This window comes from Saimiri boliviensis, chromosome 3 (assembly GCF_048565385.1).
Source record: "Saimiri boliviensis isolate mSaiBol1 chromosome 3, mSaiBol1.pri, whole genome shotgun sequence".
NCBI lineage: Eukaryota > Metazoa > Chordata > Mammalia > Primates > Cebidae > Saimiri > Saimiri boliviensis.
In genome coordinates this window covers 65,600,351-65,621,963 of record NC_133451.1, presented here as the reverse complement: position 1 = coordinate 65,621,963, position 21,613 = coordinate 65,600,351, and positions in this window count along the sequence as shown.

Here is a 21,613-nt window from a genome sequence, read left to right as displayed (position 1 = left end):
TGTTATAAGTAAAAAGTCATCACCAAGCCCAACATCATCTAGATTTCCTCGTATGTTATCTTCTAGGATCTCTATAGTTTTGCATTTTACGTTTAAGTCTGTGGTTCAAGTTAATTTCGGGGAAGGTTATAATAAGGTCTGCATCTAGATTCACTTCATTGCATGTGGATGCCCAATTGTTCCAGCATCATTTGTTGAAAATCTCTTTTCTGTATTGTATTACCTTTGCTCCTTTGGTAAAAAAAATCAGTTGACTATATTTATGTGGATCTATTCATATGCTCTCTATATGTCTCATTGATCTATTTGTTCTTTCATCAATAACACACTGTCTTGATTGCTAATTGTGGTTGTATAGTATGTTTTTAAATTAGGTAGTATCAATCCTCCAACTCTGTTCTCCTTCAATATTGTGTTAACAACTAATCTGAACCTTTGCTTCTCCAAATAAATTTTAGAATCCATTCATCAATATCTCCAAAATAGTTTTCTGGGATTTTTATTGGATTATGCTGAATCTATAGATCAAGTTAGAAAAAAATTGACATCTTGACATTGAGACTTCCTATCTGAGAACATTGGCTATCTTCCCATTTATTTAGTTCTTTGATTTCTTTCATCAGATTTGTGGCTTTCCTCATATAGATCTTGTACATATTTTGCTAGATTTGTACCTAAGTATTTCATTTCGGGGGTGCTAATGTAAATGGCTTTGTGTTTTTAATTTTGAATTCTACCTGTTCATTGCTATTATATAGGAAAGTGATTGACTTTTGTGTATCAACCTTGTATTCTGCAACCCTGTTATAATCATTGTTTAGTTCTAGGAGCTTGTCAGTTCTTTCTAATTTTCTACATAGGTAATTATGTCATCTGCAAACAAAGAGAGTTTTATTTCTTCTCTCCCAATATATGTATATCTTATTTTCCTTTTTTTTTGTCTTGAGATTATTATTTCTCCCTTAAATGCTTTACATAATTCTGTATAAAACTCTTAAATCTTATTTTGGGGAAAGTTTGGAATTTTAGATTCATTTTTGTAAATAAAAACAAAAAAAATCAGATTTTACATTTCTTCTTATGTAAATTTTGGTAACTCAGGTGACTTTATCCATATTTGGGAAATTTTACATGTTGTTTAAATTTATTGGCAAAAATGTTTTTAGTAACAAAACTTAGAGAATTTAAATTTGTAAAAGCAGTTATTAAAAACTATTTTTAGGTTTTGTGATTACCTCACTTTTTCTTTCTGGTGGTTATAATTTGTGCTTTCTGTCCTTTCTTATTAGTCTTATGAGGAGCTAACTAGTGTTAATTATCTTTTGGCTTTTAAAAAATTCTCTGTGACTACAACTCTGCCTGCTTTTAGGGGCATGTTTAGGAACACACTGTTATTTTATCATTTGAATGATAAGAGCCCTGGTATCCTAGATTTTCAACTGCTACAGAGACATCACCATATTTAGAGTCCTGATGAAACAAGGGGAAATTCTTTACTGAAATTTCAATTTGCTGTTAACTCACACAACACTTTTTTTTTTTACAACAGAACACATTACCTTAATATTTTTTCTTTAAAAATACATATTATGACTCAAATTTCTTTTATTAGTTTCTGCAGTCTTTGGCTCACATTTCCTCTTTTCATGAGAATTACTTGAAGCCATTTAGAGACAGATAAAAATTGGTATATATATTAGGATGTGCGTAAGTTATGTCATGGTAACAAACTTCAAAGTCCTCATGGCTTAAAATAACACAAATTGATTTTTCAGTCCTTTATCATACTTGCTGGCCATATGGGGGCTCTGTTCATTTAAGTTAATCACAGATCCAAGCCAGTGGCACAGCAATCATTTTGAATGCTGTTGTTTACTATATTGGCTGGAAGAAGAACTCTTGAGAGGGTTGCCCATTTACCAATAAATAATCTGGTTCCAAAATGGCATACATAGCTCTGATCATAATTAATTGTTCAGAACTATATCACACATGATCTCATCTAACTAAAAGATTAGCAGAAAGTAAAATACTCCCATATGCTCAAAAGAGAGGAAAACCAAATTATTTGGTGAATAGCAATTATGACTATCAAAGTTCACACTTTGTTTTCCACCCAGAAAAGAAGTAGAGGATATAAGAAAAATAATGTTCTTACCAATTAGCATTAACTGTTATCTATGCTTATGAATACTATTGTAAAAATTATCTATATATATGTACTTTTTTAAATGTAGAAGATAAAATCCATTATGTTATCAATAATTATTTCTGGCATAGGAACGTTAGTGATATATATATATACACACACATATATATATATGTATATATAACATATATATCTTATGGTCTTTTCAAATAAATTTTTAAGAAAGCTATATTAGTTTTGTTATTAAAAATAAAGTTCAAACATAAAAACAAAGAATAAAAAAATTTACCTTGAAGCCAAATGTTCAGTTTTTCTGTGCACTTCTCTATTTTTCTCCTTTCATCATCCTGGCTTTAATCAATTTTAACCATGGAGGGCATGTAGAATGAAATAAAGCCTCAGGCATCAATTCAAAAGAAATCAGTGGTCAAGGTACATCAAAAAATTCATTTTCGATGAATTTTTTTCCACCATTACACATAAGAAGGAGTGAAGAAAACCATTTTCTTATATTTCAAGTATGCAAAAGGCATTTATAATTAAAATTTCATTGTTATGAGCTCAGGAGAAAATTCATTTTCAATGAATTTTTTTCCACCATTACACATAAGAAATAGTGAAGAAAACCATTTTCCTATGTTTCAAGTATGGGAAAGGCATTTATAATTAAAATTTCATTGATATGAGCTCAGGAGAAACATTAAGCATTATAAATGTAACCAATTCACAGTAAAATTAAGAATAATGGCCCAAAATAGAGATAATGTTTGGCATTTGAATGGTAATTGAATGTTATTTACTAAGTGCTTCTTAATGAGTAGTTAACATTATTATAGACATATTAATATTTGGATTTATAGATCTTTTAATTAGTGCTTAAACTATAAATAGTATTGGAAGAAATACAAATTTCAAATAGATCCTTCTTGTCTTTTAATTTCAAAATAAACTGATGTACCACTGAATTGGATTAATCAGGCTTCCTGGGAAGCCAACCTCTGGAGTGCAGTTTCAAGACAGTCACTGAACAAAATGAGTATCTAGAGAAGACTTTGGAGATCATGACAATTGCAGTATGTGAGCTGCCTGAGAAGTATCTTATTCTGAAGTGAGGCAGTAATATGTCTTTTTAATTTTTTAAGAGAAATATAAATTTTCCCCTACATACTTATCTAGTTTTATCTCACATTTGCCTAACATTAAATATTCTCCAGACCATGAAGTCAGGAGTTTCAGATCAGCCTGACCAACATGGTGAAACCTCATCTCTACTAAAAATACAAAAATTACCCGGGCATGGCGACACATGCCTGTAATCCCAGCTACTGCGGAGGCTGAGGCAGGAGAATTGCTTGAACCCGGGAGGCAGTGGTTTCAGTGAGCCAAGATCACACCACTGCACCCCAGCCTGGGCAACAAAGCAAGGCTTTGTTTCAAAACAACAAAAACAACAAAATATTCTCCCTATTTATGAAAATCTCCAAATATCTATCTAACCTTTCAGAAAAACTAAATGGAACTAAAAACAGTTAAATCAGTCAGTAAGACAGTATTTAGTCTCTTTAAGCTCTTTTCATTATTATCATATGTGTGTATGGGAAATAGAGAAAGGGGAAGGAGAGGCAGAAAGTTAAAGATGGAGAGAGGGAGAGAAGAAGGAAAATGAGAGAAAATTTTAGTTTAATTAGAAGACTAATTTTTACTGCTATTTGGATGAGCCTCCCTATCTATAGTCTCCATGACAATATCAAACAAATTTACGTTCAAATCTTCCAGCTGTACTACTTACAAGCTTGGAAAAGTTACTCAAGAGAGAAAATAGCTAATCTTCATTGTTTGAAAATATTAAGATAAAATATATAGCATAGTTATTTTGGTACCTAATATAAACTAAGTACTCAATAAATTTTATCTATATGCTACCAATAAAAACTGTCATAATTATTGTTGTTATTATTATTTGAGACAGGGTCTTGCTATTGCCCAAGTTGGTGTGCAATGGCACAACCATGGCTCACTGGAGCCACAATCTCCCAGCCCAGGCAATTTTCCACCTCAGCCTCCCAAGTAACTGGGACTATAGGTGTGTACCAGCATGCTCAGCTTAAAAAAGAAAAAAAAAAATGTAGAAATGGGATCTTACTGTATTGCCCAGGCTGGTCTCTAACTACTTTTATTTTTAATAGGCTATAAATATTCTTGGTGGCTTCTGCTGCAAGAAAAAAAGACATGCATTTTTTGAGTCTGTTCAGATTTATTACCTTGATTAAAGAGCAACATTTAGAAGCTTCAAGTTTCTTTTTCAGAAAAAAAAAATGCTTTCCAATTTTTGGTATTAGCTTTTAGATACAATTCAACAAAATATAGAATAGGAACTTAATTTTGCCAAGAATATACAATAAGGATTTATCCACAAACCATTAAAGAGAATGAATATACGTTTCTGTGAGAATCTAGAAAAAATTTCCCATAAACTCTGCTACAAGTCATACAATGTGTAGAGTCTATTCTGTTTGTAGAAGATAGAGTATCCCTCTTCCTCCAGGGACCTCCAGGATTCTCTGGTGGGACCCTGAGGTAAAAGTCTAGATTTATTTATCTGAATAGATTCCAGTTCTACAGGACGTGCTTGATTTTTTATTTATAGGTAGAATGGTTAAGTTTCGATCAGCTTTTTCCAATAAATCTCTGGCAAATCGGTATGTCAACAAACACTTCCTTAGTTTCCTATGTTTATCTTAAATGGTATTTACTAAGTGACTGCACAAATGGCTTATAAAGACATTTTTAAGGGGCACTCAAGCAAATGTATGAATTTGGTTATTATATTAACATCATGCAAAAAAACTCACAATGCACTAAGGATCAGGGAAGCCTACTTCAATTGAATGTTCAAAGCAATGTGTTTCTGAAGAAATGCTGTTGTCCGTATCGATCATACATCTGTTACCATCGTCTCTTTTATTGTACTTGCCCACCAGAAATGTGCTTTTGTTTTTCTTCATCTTAATCTAGATTCTAAAAACTAAATTGATTTTGCTTCATATCACTGCACCACTTGAATGCTTCCAAGATCAGAATTTCTCCAGCAATTTTTCTGTTGTTAAATTGGAGCATATCTTGCCACTGTGTTCTGACATTGAGTCTAACATGATGGCAATTTTCAATAATAATTTTTATCACTAAGCTATAATTAGAGGAATCAGAAATTGAAATCATATATAAATTTATGCTGCTTAGATTATATCATGCACAGCTTTGCTCAGTTATCATTCCTATTTTTTAAAAAAATAAATAGAACTAAGTGATCATTCAATCCTTGAAAACATAATTACTGAGCCCTTGTGCAGTACTAGACTCTGTGACCCAAAGATGAGCACAGACACAGTCCCTGGCCTGGATTACTCATGGCATCATGGAATGGATTGAACAAGGAAAGAAAAGTGATCATAGACTGTTTTTTGATTAATACTATATTGTAAGCAATTAAATAATCCAATTTATTCTTTAATCCAAGCAGCAAAAAAACTTAAAGGGTGCAAGGCGTCACAAAATATAAATAAAAATTGTTGATAATTCTGTATGCTAAGAATGATGTTAAGTGTTTTAAATGTAATATTTTAAGTTATACCTATAGCAACATTATAAAACAGAGATTATTCTTATTTAATAAGTGAAGAAACTAGGACTTCAGTACTTTGCCCACAAGTAGCTTGCCCAAAATTACAAAGGTAAATTGGGAATCAAACTGAAGGTGTGGGGTAGCAATAGGAGAAAATGAACTAGGTTCCAACCTCTGCAATTTTTTATGGGTACAGAAGAGGAATAAAAATAAGGCACCAAAATAAGCACAGAAAGCAGAGTAGTCACGTCATCCTCTGTATCAAATAGTTTGCTCAATTGTAACTTTCTGGTCTATCTCTCTTTTAAACCAGATCATGAGCGTTTTGAAAGCAACTACATTATCATGCTCATTTTTCGATTTCTTTGCCATAAATTCTGCTCAAAAAATGGCTATAAAATAAATATTTAATGGCTACTGACTCAATCATTAAGTATGCATCGTATTTAGGAGCTACATTTCAAAACAGTCACTTCAAAGAGGCAATGCCAGTTTCAGAAGGCCAGTTCTCAGCTCACAATTCTATTCTACAGTAAAACTTAAGTGCAAAAATTGAAATACAGCATACCAGTTTCAAGTTTCACAGCAAAATAAATTGAAATTTCCTGCTGATATATGACAAGAATCAAGTTAGTTTAATTTTATATTTATTGCATGTAACATTCACTATGTTAAAAATGTACTCAAAAGTTAAATATTTTTAAATGCATGATGTTAAGGCTTTACATTTTTATTGGGCAAATGAAAACTACATATTTTTCCCATTCTCAATTCTCCTTAACACCATTTGCATTATAAAAATAGTCAGATTCAAATTTTTAAAAGTTCCTAGAGCCAAGTAAATGTCTCTACAGTTACGTAGTTTGGGATTTTCTTACTATTCCCATTGTACTTTTGAATCCATCAATAAACATATCAATTTAAATATCAATTAACATTTTATTATACTATATGAATGAAGCAAGGAAAAAAAAAGACCTTTTTCTGTCTTAAATTACTTCACAGTGGAAGTAATGAAAACCAACTGTCTGAGTCCATTTTCTGTTGCTATAACAGAATACTTGACATTGGGTAACTTATTATAAACAATGAAAATTTATTTCTTCTAGTTCTGGAGACAGAAGTCTGAGGTCAGAGGGCCTGCACCTGGTAAGGGACTTCCTGCTGTCTCATCCCATGGCAGAAGACAGAAGAACAGAGTATACAAGAGAGCAAGACTGAAAGAAAGCTAAACTCATCCCTTTTATCAGAAACCTACTTTCAATAACTAATCCATTCCCATAATAATGCTATTAAGCCATTTATAAGGGAAGAGCCCTTACTACCTAATTACCACTTAGAGGTCCCACTTTTCAACATAGTTGTATTGGGGGTTAAGTTTCCAACATATGAACTTTGAAGAACACATGTAAACCATAGCACCAACAAACTGAAAACATGAATGAGTTACAACATAGTTAATATGGTAAAGGAACCCAGGGAATCATGAAAGATTAGGTTTTGTGCCATTCTGGGCAGGTCATTTCACTTGGTAGCAGGCCTTATTCACTTCCTGCATATAACAGATAAGTATTTTCTCATCAAATTTTAAGCCTTAATAGATTTCAAAAGAAGAGAAAGCCGCAGAGTTCTAGATATGGCTTTCGTTACTTTCCCAATTTACGCAGAGACGAAGCAGCAATGTGACTCCAAGAATGGACATGTGTGCTGGTTTTGAAGTTTGCTCCGCCAAGTCTCCTGGCAGTGTCCCTCAGCTGTTACATTAACTAACAGGGGACACATTTCTGCCAGCCTCTCTTATTCTCTTTCACATCAAAACCTCTACTGACAATCCAAAGTGAGTTTACCAAGTAGGCAAGACTTCTCTCAGTGGAGGGACAAGTTGCACTATACATCCTGATGTGGCCACATAAGTCACTAAGTCATTCAATATGCTACTATATACCAGACCTGTTCTTGGTGCTAGAGCCATGGGGCACTGGTAACGTTTACAGGATATTTGGGGAATACAGACAACTAAACAGAAAATTACAGTATTACATTCAAGTTTAGAGAAATCAGGAAATGTTTCCCAAAGAAAGTAATAATATCCCACTAAACTGGGACCTGAACAAGCTGTTATAGATCTGCCAGAAAAAGAGATGCGTGGAAGGGAAAAAGGAAAAAAACAAGATTACCTGGTCAGTGAAAAAGCATTCAAATCAATTACTTGACGTTAAAATAGAAGAGTCATTTAGCTGATTTTTTTAAATAGTCTGGCTTCAGTTTGGCAACAACTGTGTAGAAGCACAGGGATAAGCATTAGGGAATACAGTGGCCTACAGTGAAGGGTACTACACACTAACAAGAGTATACCTTATGGTAAAAAGATATATCCATAAACAAATGCCCACAGTGACATCAGCAGTAAGAAAGCATTGTACAAGATCCAGGGTTGTCCAGAACATGGAGTCTTTTCTGAAGACACAGGTTAGTTCACCTGCAGAGTCTCAGCCCAAACTCTTCCTGACTTGTTTAAGTGTCTTAATTGCTATGAGGAGAATGGAAAAGAAAACAAAAGTATACCCATCACTTTATTATATTCTGGAATAGTCGTAAAAAATCTAAATTGATATCTATTTTAGAACTTGAACTCTCTTTTGTACTTTTGAATTACTCCCCAACTGACAGAGAAGTAGAGTGACAATATAATTTATTATTTGAACCAAGATGCTATTATGAGTTTAAAGAGTTGACATTAATAATCAGGCTGGTCAAAGAGAAAGGCAGTGGGACAAACCAAGGTATATGATCCTCTAGATATGAAAAGTTATTTGCAATGAATATGTTGTAGCAAAACCTTTAGACTTCAGACAATCCATTTTAACTAGAATTAAACATTACCTAAAATCATATATTTCAAAGCATTGCTATACTACATCCACATATTACTATACCAAGCCAAGATGATATCTAAATTCCACAGCAAAGTTATCAAAGTCAAAAGTATAATGAAGTGTGCCAATATCCAAGTTTCAAGCTGGGTTTTGTTTCCCTGCCTTATCAGGAAACAATCGTTGTTCTGTTAATTTTATGAAAAGTAAAAATGAATATGTTTAAAATGTATCATATTAAAATATGTGCAGTTACATAATTGAAATGTTAATTTTTCATGATTTGTCTATACTGACATCTATTTCTAAATTGTAGCTGACATTGTTTATTTAATATATTCAAATAGATTATATGCACATTAACATTATAATAAAAATTATTATGTATAGTTATGAATTAATGGCATCTTTAAAATGTTTAATTTGTTTTGGTGTAATATTATGAACCATGTTAGGTTTTCCATTTCATTTGCATTTTCAGTCCTTGGCATGTAGATAGCAAATCTAAACCAGTCGTCATTGTAAAGTTGTTCATGTTTTAAATGTGTTTCATGGTTAGTTCTATTGCTGTAACCTCTTACAGCCAGAGCAGATCAGCCCTGGAGCACTATTAGCAGTGGTTCTAAAACAGGCTTTTTCTTTTCAGATAAGTAGGTCTTTTTATTTTACATAATTTTTACTTATATCAAAGAATATTTAGAGTTTTGAAAGTTGAAAAGCACTACTCAGCTTATAAACTTTAACTGCAGGCTCTGTCTCAAGCCTCCCACTTTCCAGTTCTTTTAGCCAAGAGTCCCCATATGCACCAGATTTTTTTAGCTTTTATTTTAAGTTCAGGAGTACATGTGCAGGATGTGCAGGTTTGTTACATAAACGTGTGCCATGGGGGTTTGTTGTACAGATTATTGCATCACCCAGGTATTAAGCCATTACCCATTAGTTACACAGAGATAAAGCAGCAATGTCACCCCAGGAATGGGGTTTCTAATCCTCCCTCCTCTAACGTTCCACCGTCTGATAAGTCTTGGTGCGTATTGTTCCTCTCTATGTGTCCATGTGTTCTCATCATTTAGCTCCCACTTATAAATGAGAAGATGAGTATTTGGTTTCCTATTTCTGAGTTAGCTTGCTAAGTATAACGGCCTCCAGCGCCATCTATGTTCCTGCAGGCTTGAATTCAATAATTGCTTAATAAAAAAAATAAAGGTTTTCCAGACAAGAGTCAAACACTGACCTATGTGATCCCCAAACTCCGGACATTCAGGTCATACTTTTCATGGTGACCTCAATCCCAAGTGACCCTCATTTAGTCTGAGGTAAGGAGATTCCTTTAAAATAAAAATTTCCTCATGCACCATTTTCTTCTTAAATAGACCAATGATAGTATAAAGAGGGGAAGAAGAGGATTTGAATGTTTTTTAGCAAGTCTGGTAATGTATGCAACATTTCTTTTTCTGGTTCATAAAAAGTTTACCAATTAATGAATGCAAGCTACTTATAGGGAAAGACATAACCCTTAAGTCATGCTGCTTCCTTTGGCCATGGCAATTACTGGTGAAACATTCAGCTATAAGTCATTCACAAGCAATACTCCAAGGGGCTGCAGTAATGAGAACCTTAGTACAAAAGAGAGATTCTGAGCAACACATAACATTTACCACCCACTTTGACTAGAAACCTGTGCAGTGCACTGTTATCTGGCCTCATGATGCATTTGAAGATGCCTCTCAGCTCCAATTCACAGTATAGGCTAAAACCATGGAAACACACATCCTTTCCCCACCACTAATATACATGCAAATCTGTTCCCCTGACCACACTGTCTCCTTGCTTTGACATTAGCGGCAAATCCAAACAGCTTTCACTCTCAGAGTGCTCCACGCAAGGTCAAACACTGACCATGTGAGCCCCAAACTCTAGATATATCAGTTCATACTTTTCATGGTGACCTCAATCCCAAGTAACCTTCATTTAGCTTGAGGTCAGGAGATTCCCTTAAAAAAATAAATTCCCCCATGCATCATTTTTGTTGTAAGTAGACCAATGATAGCACAGAGGGGGGAAGAAGAGGATTTGTATATTTTTTAGCAAGTCTGGCAATATATGCAACATTTCTTCACTTCTTTTTAAACTGGATAAATGCTAAATCTTCATGACCATCACACTTAATATCTTGTTACACTCCTAGTTTGACAAAGTCAACAATTTCTTTGGCTTGAGAGACTGTGCCATAAATATTTTCCTTAAGGAATATTTGAGTAATCTGCATCTTTATTGCAAAATATGTCATTGTTTACAGATTTAAACAGTATTTGGGATTTCTGACATTTTTCATATGAAGAAAAACACAGTGAAGTGTCACATGACTTACTTTATTTATCTGAGTTTCTTAACCTTTGCTTTTCAGGTAGTTGTGTTTGTCTATTGTCTTTGAGTTAATAGGCTTCAGTGAATAATCTCCATGGTCAAATAGTTTAATATGAGAACTCAATTCAGTGATGATAATGGAAATTCAGAGTAAGAAAAATACTCAATTTTTGTATTCACATGATAATATGGTGACTAGAGTATACCCAGCTCAGTGTTGGGGAGTGTAACTGGTCTTTCATGATCATTCATTTTGTTTGTAAACTACATTATAATAATTCTGTATGGCAATATTCTTCATTTTCACTATGGGGCAAGAAGTGCTTTATATGTTATTAATAATATTTTAACCATTGCAGTAAGCCAAAATTCTTTGGGTGTATATTGTCAAAACTATCTGACCCATTACATCCCATATACCTTCGGTTTCACCCAGAGTGTGGAGTAGAGAGGCAATGATCTCATAAAATTCCCACTCTTCCAAAATATCCTCTAGTTTATAAACTAGTATGAGTCTGAATTAAGAGACAAGAAGGGTTAAATCTCAATGTCTTTTTAAGACAAAGATGAGATAATGGTTCATTAATCTGCAAGAGTTGATATTCAAAACCCTGTCTCCACTCTACAGTGAAAGAGATAAGAAATGATTTGTAATCTTCTAGATTGAATTTTGATATCATCTCATATCTTTGTGCTAAAAAAAAAAAATCCTTTTTCTCTCTTTAGCAGCACATATTCTCTATTTTCTGTTTTGACACATAGAGAAAGTTTGTTAGTATTTTATTTTGGTGTATTAAATGGCCTATAATAGAAATTAAAATAATTAACAACCTGAAATGGGAAACTTTTCTATAGGTTTTTGAATTTTTACTAGGCTTATTTCATTATATTACTGCAATTAAATGAATCTCACTATTTTGTGTTCAGAATAATGCTGCAATTTGTTTCCCCTGTGTTACAGAATGTATAACATTGGAATTTAGAATGACACCTGACACCATACATTTTATTCTTTTTTAAACCTAAGTCAACACCTTATACTAATTTCCAGCTTGAAAAGTTCTTCACTTGCTGATAAAAATAGTTTGCGCTGTCTTGCTGATGTCAAGCAGCAACAGAATTATACAAGATAAAACAATCATAGGATAAAGTTAGCCAACCAAGAATTTGCCAACTTGGCAATGCCTTTGGATTATCATTTACTTACTATCAAGTTTTAAAACCTGAATCAGTCCAAAATTAAAAAAAAGAAAGAAAATAAGTCACTTTTTTTTTACAAGACTGTTTTCAGAATTAAGATATCATATGGTGTGTTTTGAAAGCAACTAGGTGAGTTTCTCACACTTACCAATAAGACCCAGTAACTTTTCACTTTTACAGAACTGCTTATAACAAAAATGTCCATCAGTTTTAAGTGGTTGATGCACTCAAACTTCATTGACAGGAATCTAAGTAAACAAAGAGGCATACAAAATGAACATCTACTTTTAATGCCATTGATTTGGTTGAGAGTATTTGGTTGAGAGTAGTGGGTACTAGTGGGAGGGTGCTGAGTGTTTGGGGTGATAGAAGATTGAAGCAGTATCATCAAATATGCAAATTCACCTAGATAGATAAAGACAAATGCTGAATTAGCATTGACACTAGAGACACACACACACACACACACACTATCCAGGATCTAAAAAACAATAGGAGGTATCTGAAAATGATTGATTTATTCTCTAGTGAAAATTTGCCCTCTATTGCTACTCAAAATTTTTTGAATACTTGTCCCTAGTTTTGACAATGTTCTGAAAGTGTGAATTCTATATTTATAATATTGAATGTGAAAAAAATCGACTTTAAGGAACCCTTGTAACTGGGGATAGATAGGTGACTTAGATTTGTCTTTCAAATACATTTGGACAGAAAAGAGTAATTACAGAGCCAGCAGCAGTAAATTTCTGATGGGTGAGCTTACAGAAAGAGAGGCAGCAGTTCCCTTAAACAGTAATTTTGTTGTTATGAGGCATCAGTCTGGAGTCTGTTGATTCAGGTTTTCCAATGATTCCTTAATCTATTCTCTACCTCTTCAAAGTCTTCTCTTGATCACAGAAAGAAGAGTCTGTCTATAATAAAAAGTAATAAGCTCACTAATTATTTGAAGAAGTGGTTGCAAGCAATAAATCCGTGCTGTCAATCTGGTAGCCACTAGTTCTATGTGCTATTTAAAATTAAAATTAATTAAAATTCAGTTCCTTTATCACACTTACTACTTTTTAATAGCTACATATAGCTAATGTCTACCTTATTAGACAGTATAAAAATGGAAAATGTTGATCATCACAGAAAGTTCTATTGAACAGGGCTACAATAAATCCCCCCAAAATAAGAATATTAGATTAGTTATTTCAGTGAGGTGTATTTGAAGGAACCAGTAACTCAGGGAATACTAGAGAATGGAACCATGTTAGTCCATGAGATGCAGTGGTAAAACATGTGCCAAAATTACTACCTGCAGTTCTTTTGAATGACGGGCCCATTGAAAGCCCATTTATGACAAGCTGTGAGGTACAAACTATAATATTGTGACAGAATCAGCTTTCTGCATATCACTGCACTAGAGAACTTAAAGGAAAAAATGATAAGTTCAAGATTTTAAGGTTTGGTTTCAAATCAGTGAAAGAGCCAACCAGAGAGTTACAATAAATTCTCTAAAGCAAGTTGTAACTCTTGGAGTTAACAGGCTTGATAAATGCAAAAACCAGATTCAGTCGCAACATATGGAAATTCAGCATAAGGTGAATTCATTCACTGACTGAAAAAAAAGGGTGCAATTTAAAAACGATATTTGAGAGGATTCTGATGACTCCAAGTCTTCTAAATTCCTAATCTCCATTAAGCTTCCCTTTTTAGAAGAAGCATCCCTTTCTATACTGTCTAAATAGACATGGTTTATGTTGACTGAAGGTCTTGAAATAACCTCACACCATGGCCCATTCTTACTACATTTTATTGTCTCTAACAAATCTGATGAAGATGGGCCATGCCTGTAGTCCCAGCTATTGGGGAGGCTAAGGTAGGAGGATCGCTTGAAACCAGGAGGCGGAGGTTGCAGTGAGCCAAGATGGCACCACTGCACTCCAGCCTGGGTGATAGAGTGAGACCCTGTCTCAAATAAATAAATATTAAAAAATAAACAAAAGAAGAGCAATTACAAGGAAGAAGCCTAAACACTAAAGAATTCCAAGATACTGTTCATTTTTATTGATACATTTCTAGATAATATGTGTGGGTATGAATTCAGATAGCCTACACCAAGTAAAGAAAAATAAAATTTTGAATAGGCTGATCATTGTACTTACTGGAGTATCAATTCAATATGCTGACCTAGAAGGTATAATTTATTCTAATTCATCACTCCTTTAGTTAGACAGAACCTCAACTCAGTGTTTTGTGATGCTAGAAATTCCTTAGTATGATACAGGAAGAAATTAAAAGACCATAAGAGAGGGGAACTTAAAAATAGATTTCTGATTTGTGAACTGCTTATCTGTCTCATAACTGAATACACTAGGCGAACCCAGTGGACACAACTTTCACCAAACATTAGGAAGTGTTGTGGAAAAGGGAGTATCAGCATCATGAAAAGACACACAGGGAGAATGGGATTGTGGAATTACAGAGCCAGAGATAGGCTTAGCCTTCTGATAAAGCTGTATTATAAAAGCCCATAGGATCAAAGTTACAAAATGTATGAACTGGCCTGATAAATGTCTACACATACCAGCTTACCCAGAACAGTTTCAGCTGATAGTGTGGTGGTCCCTGAGTAATTATTAGCCGTAGCCCTTGTTACTTTACAGAGAGACTAGTTTCATTTTTAAATTATAGATCGTCTAGTCAATAGAAATGTAGCTTAATTTCTATTAATCAGATATATCCACATGAAATTTCTATTCAGAATTTAGTTATGTGAAATGTACTGAATAGAGGGCATCCATTTTTTCTAGTATGAATCCCAGCCAAGACACTATGGATCTGTAACCAGCAGTAACACTAACATCTGAATTCAACTGCTCCCTCATGTGACAAAGTTTCTGGACAGAGCAGCAACAGCAACTTTTAATTACAGCAGAGACATCTCCCTTCACAGTTGAGTTATGTGTTATGGTTTTGGAGCTCTTCTAGGTAAAAGCCCATCTGGGATCTGTTACTTCAGCCCTCCTGACAATTCTGGTAGTTATCTACGTGGTGCACTTAAACTTACAACAGTGTACTCAGTGTCATAACTTGAAACCCTGACCACACACACACACACACACACACACACACACACACATCCCTAGTGATCTAAATACTTACCAAGTGCTAATCTAGGTGCTGGGGCTGCAGACTAGAACAGGACATGGAACTCACATTGTAGAGCGTGGAGACAGTCAACAAACAAGCAAAATAAATGCTCCAGATCAGGCGTCCCCAAACTTTTTACACAGGGGGCCAGTTCACTGTCCCTCAGACCATTGGAGGGCTGCCACATACTGTGCTCCTCTCACTGACCACCAATGAAAGAGGTGCCCCTTCCTGAAGTGCAGCGGGGGGCCAGATAAATGGCCTCAGGGGGCCGCATGCGGCCCGCGGGCTGTAGTTTGGGATAGTTAAGGGTGCTTTAAAAATTTTGAAAAGTTAGTAGGCCTGAAAGTGATTGTGGGCAACCAGCAGCTATTTAACATTAGATATTTATGAAAGGCCTCTAAAGGAGGTGAGCTTATGACAGAAGCACACAAAGATTTAGAGGAAATGTCTTTAGGAAGGCAGAACAAATTATGAAAAGCATGAATAAAGGCTCTGAGGTTTAAATAAGCTTGGCATGGTTGAGGAAGACCAGCATGCAGCTGAAGCATAGTGAAGGAGGGTATGGGAATAGGAGACAGTGTATGAGCCAAAACACATACGGTCTTAGAGATCATGGTAAGGAATATGCAGTTTGTTCTAAGTGTGATGAGACACTATTGGAGGTTTTTAAATAGGAGTGTGACATACTCTGACTTATTCATTCATTAAACAAATATTTGAGTGCCTAGAATATTGCAGGCATAATTTTCGGGCCCAGGGATGAAACAAAGAACACAATCAAACAAAAATGTGTACCTCATGGAGCTAATACCTTGCTACGATAGTAAAGTGAAGTAAACAAAATCTAAATCTAAATTAAATGACAGAGGTAACAAGTGCTATAAATATATATCAAAAATTGTGAATAAATGATCAGACAAGAAAACAAAAACAAAGTCATAGGGCTTGAAAAGGAAGCTTTAGTACACTATTAGAAGTGTATAAGTGTGTAAGTACACTATTATAATTGTACTAAGGACACTGAGTACACTATTATGTTTAATACATCTGTAATAATAAATTGTCATCAGTGAGTTAAGGATATAAAATAAGATTTGTATAGTAATGGAGGAACCAGAAAGTATTGCATAAAATTCAACTAACATCCATAATAAAAATTCTAATTAGGTAGTAATAAAATAGCAAGCATCAAAATGATCTTTGAAGTTTTATTTCTTTTTGTTCCTCAGTCACGGTTTTCTTTCTTTTATTCTTAAGTTTTCTAAATGACTATTTCCTTAGGTGAAATTTTCCCAAGTAAAAAATTGAGGAGAACGTCTAATTGTTTCTGCCATGTAATTCTTTTAAACTAGAGACAAAGAAATAACATTAAAACAATTCAAGGTTAAGGAGTTATGTGAATTGGTGTCAATAAAATGTTGGTAAGATGAACACAAATACTGAAAGTAGAATAGAAATTCTAAGGGCTCAGTGATTAAACAAACAGTGGGGGATCAGTCACATTTATGTCCATGGGTTTTTATTGTTGTTGGTTTTAGCCTTAAGAAAAAATGTAAACACAACATTAAATACATGTAGTTTTGTAGAGAAATTACTTGCTTTACATTGGAAAGTTTGAGGTCAAGATGATGTCATGAAAATGAAAAGACTGAGAAGTACATATGCCCACTGTGCTCTTCAAAGCCAGAAATTACAAGTCGTCCATAAAATCAGGGCCAATTTCCATCTGACACTAACGTGTCCATTCTTTCTACTGCAGAAAGCAACGTATAAGGAAAAAAGTGGAATCTGTAATCACATAAATTTTACTTACATTTGGTTTCCAGTAGGTATTAAATATGTAAATTTTAGTATTTAAGCAAGCTCTTTGAGTCTCTCAATTTCCCTTTTTTAAATTTTGAAATATTTAGTTGACAAAGATTGCATGTATTTAAGACATACATCTGAATTAAATATATATATTATATATGCACACACACATACACAGTGTAACAATTACCACAATCAAAACATTCATCTCCACCCATGTTGCAAATTAGATTCACAGGACTGTGATCCTGTACTGGTTCATTCTTACACTGCAATAAAGAACTACCTGAAACTGAGTAATTTATGAAGAATAGACGTTAAATTGACTCACAGTTCTGCATGCTATACAGTAGGTATGGCTATAAGGCCTTGGGAAACTTACAGTCATGGCAGAAGGCAAAAGGGAAGCAGACACAATCTTTGCATGACGGAGCAGGAGAGAGAATGCAAAGAGGGAAGTGCTTCACACTTTTAAACTTCCAGCTCTCCATGAGAATTCACTCACTATTATGAGAACAGCAAGAAGGAAATCTGCCCTCATTATTCAACCACCTTCCACAAGGTCACTTCCCCAACAGCGGGAATTACAATTCAACATGAGATGTGGGTGGAGACACAGAGCCAAACCATATTATTCTGCCCCATGTCCCTCCCAAATATGCCCTTCTCATATTTTAAAACCAATCATGCCTTCCCAATAGTCTTTCAAAGTCTTAACCCCTTCCATCAATAACTCAAAAGTCCAAGTTGAAAGTCTCATCTGAGACAAGGCAAGCTCCTTCTGCCTATGAGCCTGTAAAATCAAAATCAAGTTAGTTACTTCCAAAATACAATGAGAGTACAGGCACTGAGTAAGTGCTCCCATTCCAAAAGGGAGAAACTGGTAAAAACAAGGGGGCTACAGGCCCCATGCAAATCCAAAACCCAGCTGGGCCGTCATTAAATCTTAAAAGCCCCAGAATAATCTCCTTTGACTCCATGTCTCACATCTAGGCCACACTGATGCAAGGGGTAGGCTCCCAAGGCCTTGGGCATCTCTTTCCCTATGGATCTTCAGGGTTGAGCCCCCATGGCTGCTTTCATGTTTTGGCGTTGAGTGTCTGTAGCTTTTGCAGGTGCATGGTGCAAGCTGTCAGTGGATTTGCCATTTTGGGCTCTGAAAGACAGTGGCCCTCTTCTCACAGTTCTACAAGGCAGTACCCTAATGGGGGTTCTGAGAAGGGGCTCCACCCTGCCTTTCCCCTCTGCATTGCCCTAGCAGAGGTTCTCCATGAAGGCTCTGCCCCAGCAGCAGACTTCTGCCTGGACTTCCAGGAGTTCCCATACATCCTCAGAATTCTAGACAGTCTCCACTGGCACCTTTGTAGTTTGAAAGAAATATAGGAATAATCCTTTTTTTTCCTTTCACAGAATGACATGTATTACTGTTTTCTTGAATATTACACATGATCATATTGCAGATTGCCAGCTATTTCATTATTTCCAGTCAGTTTCCAACAAAGTAAAGGGATAATGTTATTAAAAACATATATTTAGATAAACACTATCAGAATAAAATTTTCAAAGCCTTAAGATGATAAAATTTGGGAAGGGATTATTTCTTTTTGGAAATCTCTATAATTATGATGCATGAATGCTTTCAAATAATTTATGTGAAATCTGTTTGGAGGGAGAGGAGAGATAAAACACGATTATTTACTGACTCCAAAAAGCAATGTGGTAACACTTCTCATTACTGATGCTTAAAGAAAATTCTTTTTTAGAAATTTTGTAAATTTCATAATTTTTATGAATATTCAATTTTTTAAATAAATTTAAAATTGATTTTATAGAAAAATCAATCATCCTGTTAGTACTTTAAAAGCACATTTTTAAAATCAAACACTTAAGTTTTCTTCTTCTTGTCTCTTAACATATAGATAACTACAAAATGATGCTTATGACCTAAATCGTGCATGAGCAGTAGAGTGGAGATATTTGCTGCTGTTGTAGGACTTTCTCCTTATTTATTTCAGCTAAAATTCAAGTTCTTGTCACACAACCAGGAAAGATTAGCCTCACAGACACTTTGAAGTATGAGGGTGAATGGAATTTATTGGGCAAAAAGTGAGATGAGGTCCTGCTAACAGGCTCTCCACCTCATCAGTGGAATCCCAGGTCACCACCCAGGAACAGGAGAGACCAGGCTCCTCCACCTGCAAATGGGCATGAACTTTCAAAGGCTCCACCTGTTCCTCCCAGTGCACAGGTTGGCATTATTTAGAAAGAATCAGTCAGGAAAGCATGAGCTTTATCTGAAACCAACAGTCTGGTTTTTCTGCCTTCAGAATGTCTTAGACTTGAAGGCATCAGGGTTTTGCCAAAGCAGGAAGATGCAGAGCCCTTGTCTCTTATCACTGTCATGCCAATTCTTTGTATTTCTTCATTTTTTTCTTTCTATATAATATGGTCAATTTATTAATCACTCACCAATTTGTACATAGCAGCTCTTTTAACACATTTTAGTCTTATGGAAGAAATATTTTCTCTTTTGTATCTGTGGGAACTGACAGATTCATAACAACAACAATACTGGTAATAACATGCTAGTATTTCTTGGAGATTTCCATAGTCCAGACACTAAGAACTATTTTATTCAATACTCACAATGGTCCTTTTGTAATAATTATTATGATCTCATTATCTAAGTTTACCTGGGTAGTAAGTACAAGAGAAGGCATTTCTATTCAGGGTATCTTTCTTAGCACTAACATGCTTTAACCACATTGACATATGTTGTCTCCCAATGACATAATAAACATCAATTGTAGTATAAGAGTGCCAAAGTCTGTGGTTTAGCAAGACCAAAAAATATATAACCTAGTACTGAATATGTAATACAAATATGTGCACAAATATCTGGAAGCCCATTAAGCAAGCCTTCAGCAGCAACAGATACCTTCTACATTAGTTTAGAATTTACACAGACATTACCAGATCAATTTCAGATCCAAATTTTACAGATTCAAGAACATATATGGAATTCCCTTTCAAGTACTAAAATTCTCTAAGATACCCCATTATAATTTTACTTTCCAAAGGAAGCATATATTAGACATGTAATAAAAGTACATTTGTAATTGACTTCAAACCTATTAATAGACAAATTAATGTATGTAAATGAATAATTACACGCTCATAAGCACGCCCTAGTGCCTACTCGGTATACCATCATTTTGACTATACACATTCTTTTAATTTCTTTTTAGAATCCTCCAAGGATGTATAACAGAGCATGAAATTTCAAATAAAATAAATGGATAAACATTATGCTCAACACATGCACACTTAAGATACCAGAATATTGCTCATTAACTAGTTCACTGAAGATGTAAAAAGTTAGACTACCTGTGACCACTTTTTAAATTTTTGTCTTTTCTTAAAATGTAAAAACTTATCTAAGTCATAAGTTTGATTTAAATGTGGAATTTTGATGTACATAATGTACAGCATTTTGTACACACCTTACCAGTAATTTTTAGTTCGTGTGCATGTTAACACTTTTGATGTTAAATAAAAATAGAGAGATAGAGAAATGTACCCACTATCAAAAAGCTCAAATAGGAAGGATGGAAATGCTTCGCCCAAATTCAAGAATTCATTAGGATTATTCAAATCCCTGATGGAATCTGTCAAGTTTTGTTGTTCTTTAGAACTTTTCTTTTTAGTGAACCCATGTCCCTGAACAGAGGGGTTTGGTGGGAATTCCAAATGAAACAGAAGATTAGAATTAGTATATCTTATCAAAGGTCCACTCCAACCATAAAATATCAGGCTGACAGATGACATGAGTAGGAATAAAGATAATTTTCCAGTTATTATTTTTATTTTATTTTATTTTACTTTAATTTATGGGCTATATGTGCAGAACATGCAGGTCTCTTACATAGGTATACATGTGCCATGGTGGTTTGCTGCATCTGTCAACCTGTCATCTAGGTTTTAAGCCCTGAATGCATTAGGTATTTCTCCTAATGCTGTCGATCTTTTTGCCCCCTGCCCTCCAACAGGCTCTGGTGTGTGATGGTCCCCTCCCTGTGTTCTCACTGTTCAGCTCCTACTTAAGAGTGAGAACATCCAGTTTTCTATTCCAATGTTAGTTTGCTAAGAATTATGGTTTCCAGCTTCATCCATGTCCCTGACCTCATGATCTGCCTGCCTCAACCTCCCAAAGTGCTAAGATCATAGGCATGGGCCACCATGACCAGATTCCTTTTCTTTTTCTTATTTCATTGCTCTGCCTAGGACTTCTAGTGCTCTTTTGAAAAGAAGTGGTGGAGTGGGCATCCTTGTTTTGTCCCTGATCTTAGAGGAAAAGCTTTCAACTTTTCACTGTTCAGAATGATGTTAGCTATGGGTTTGTCATATATTTTTACAATGGTGCCAAAAATATATAATAGGGGAAAAACAGTCTAT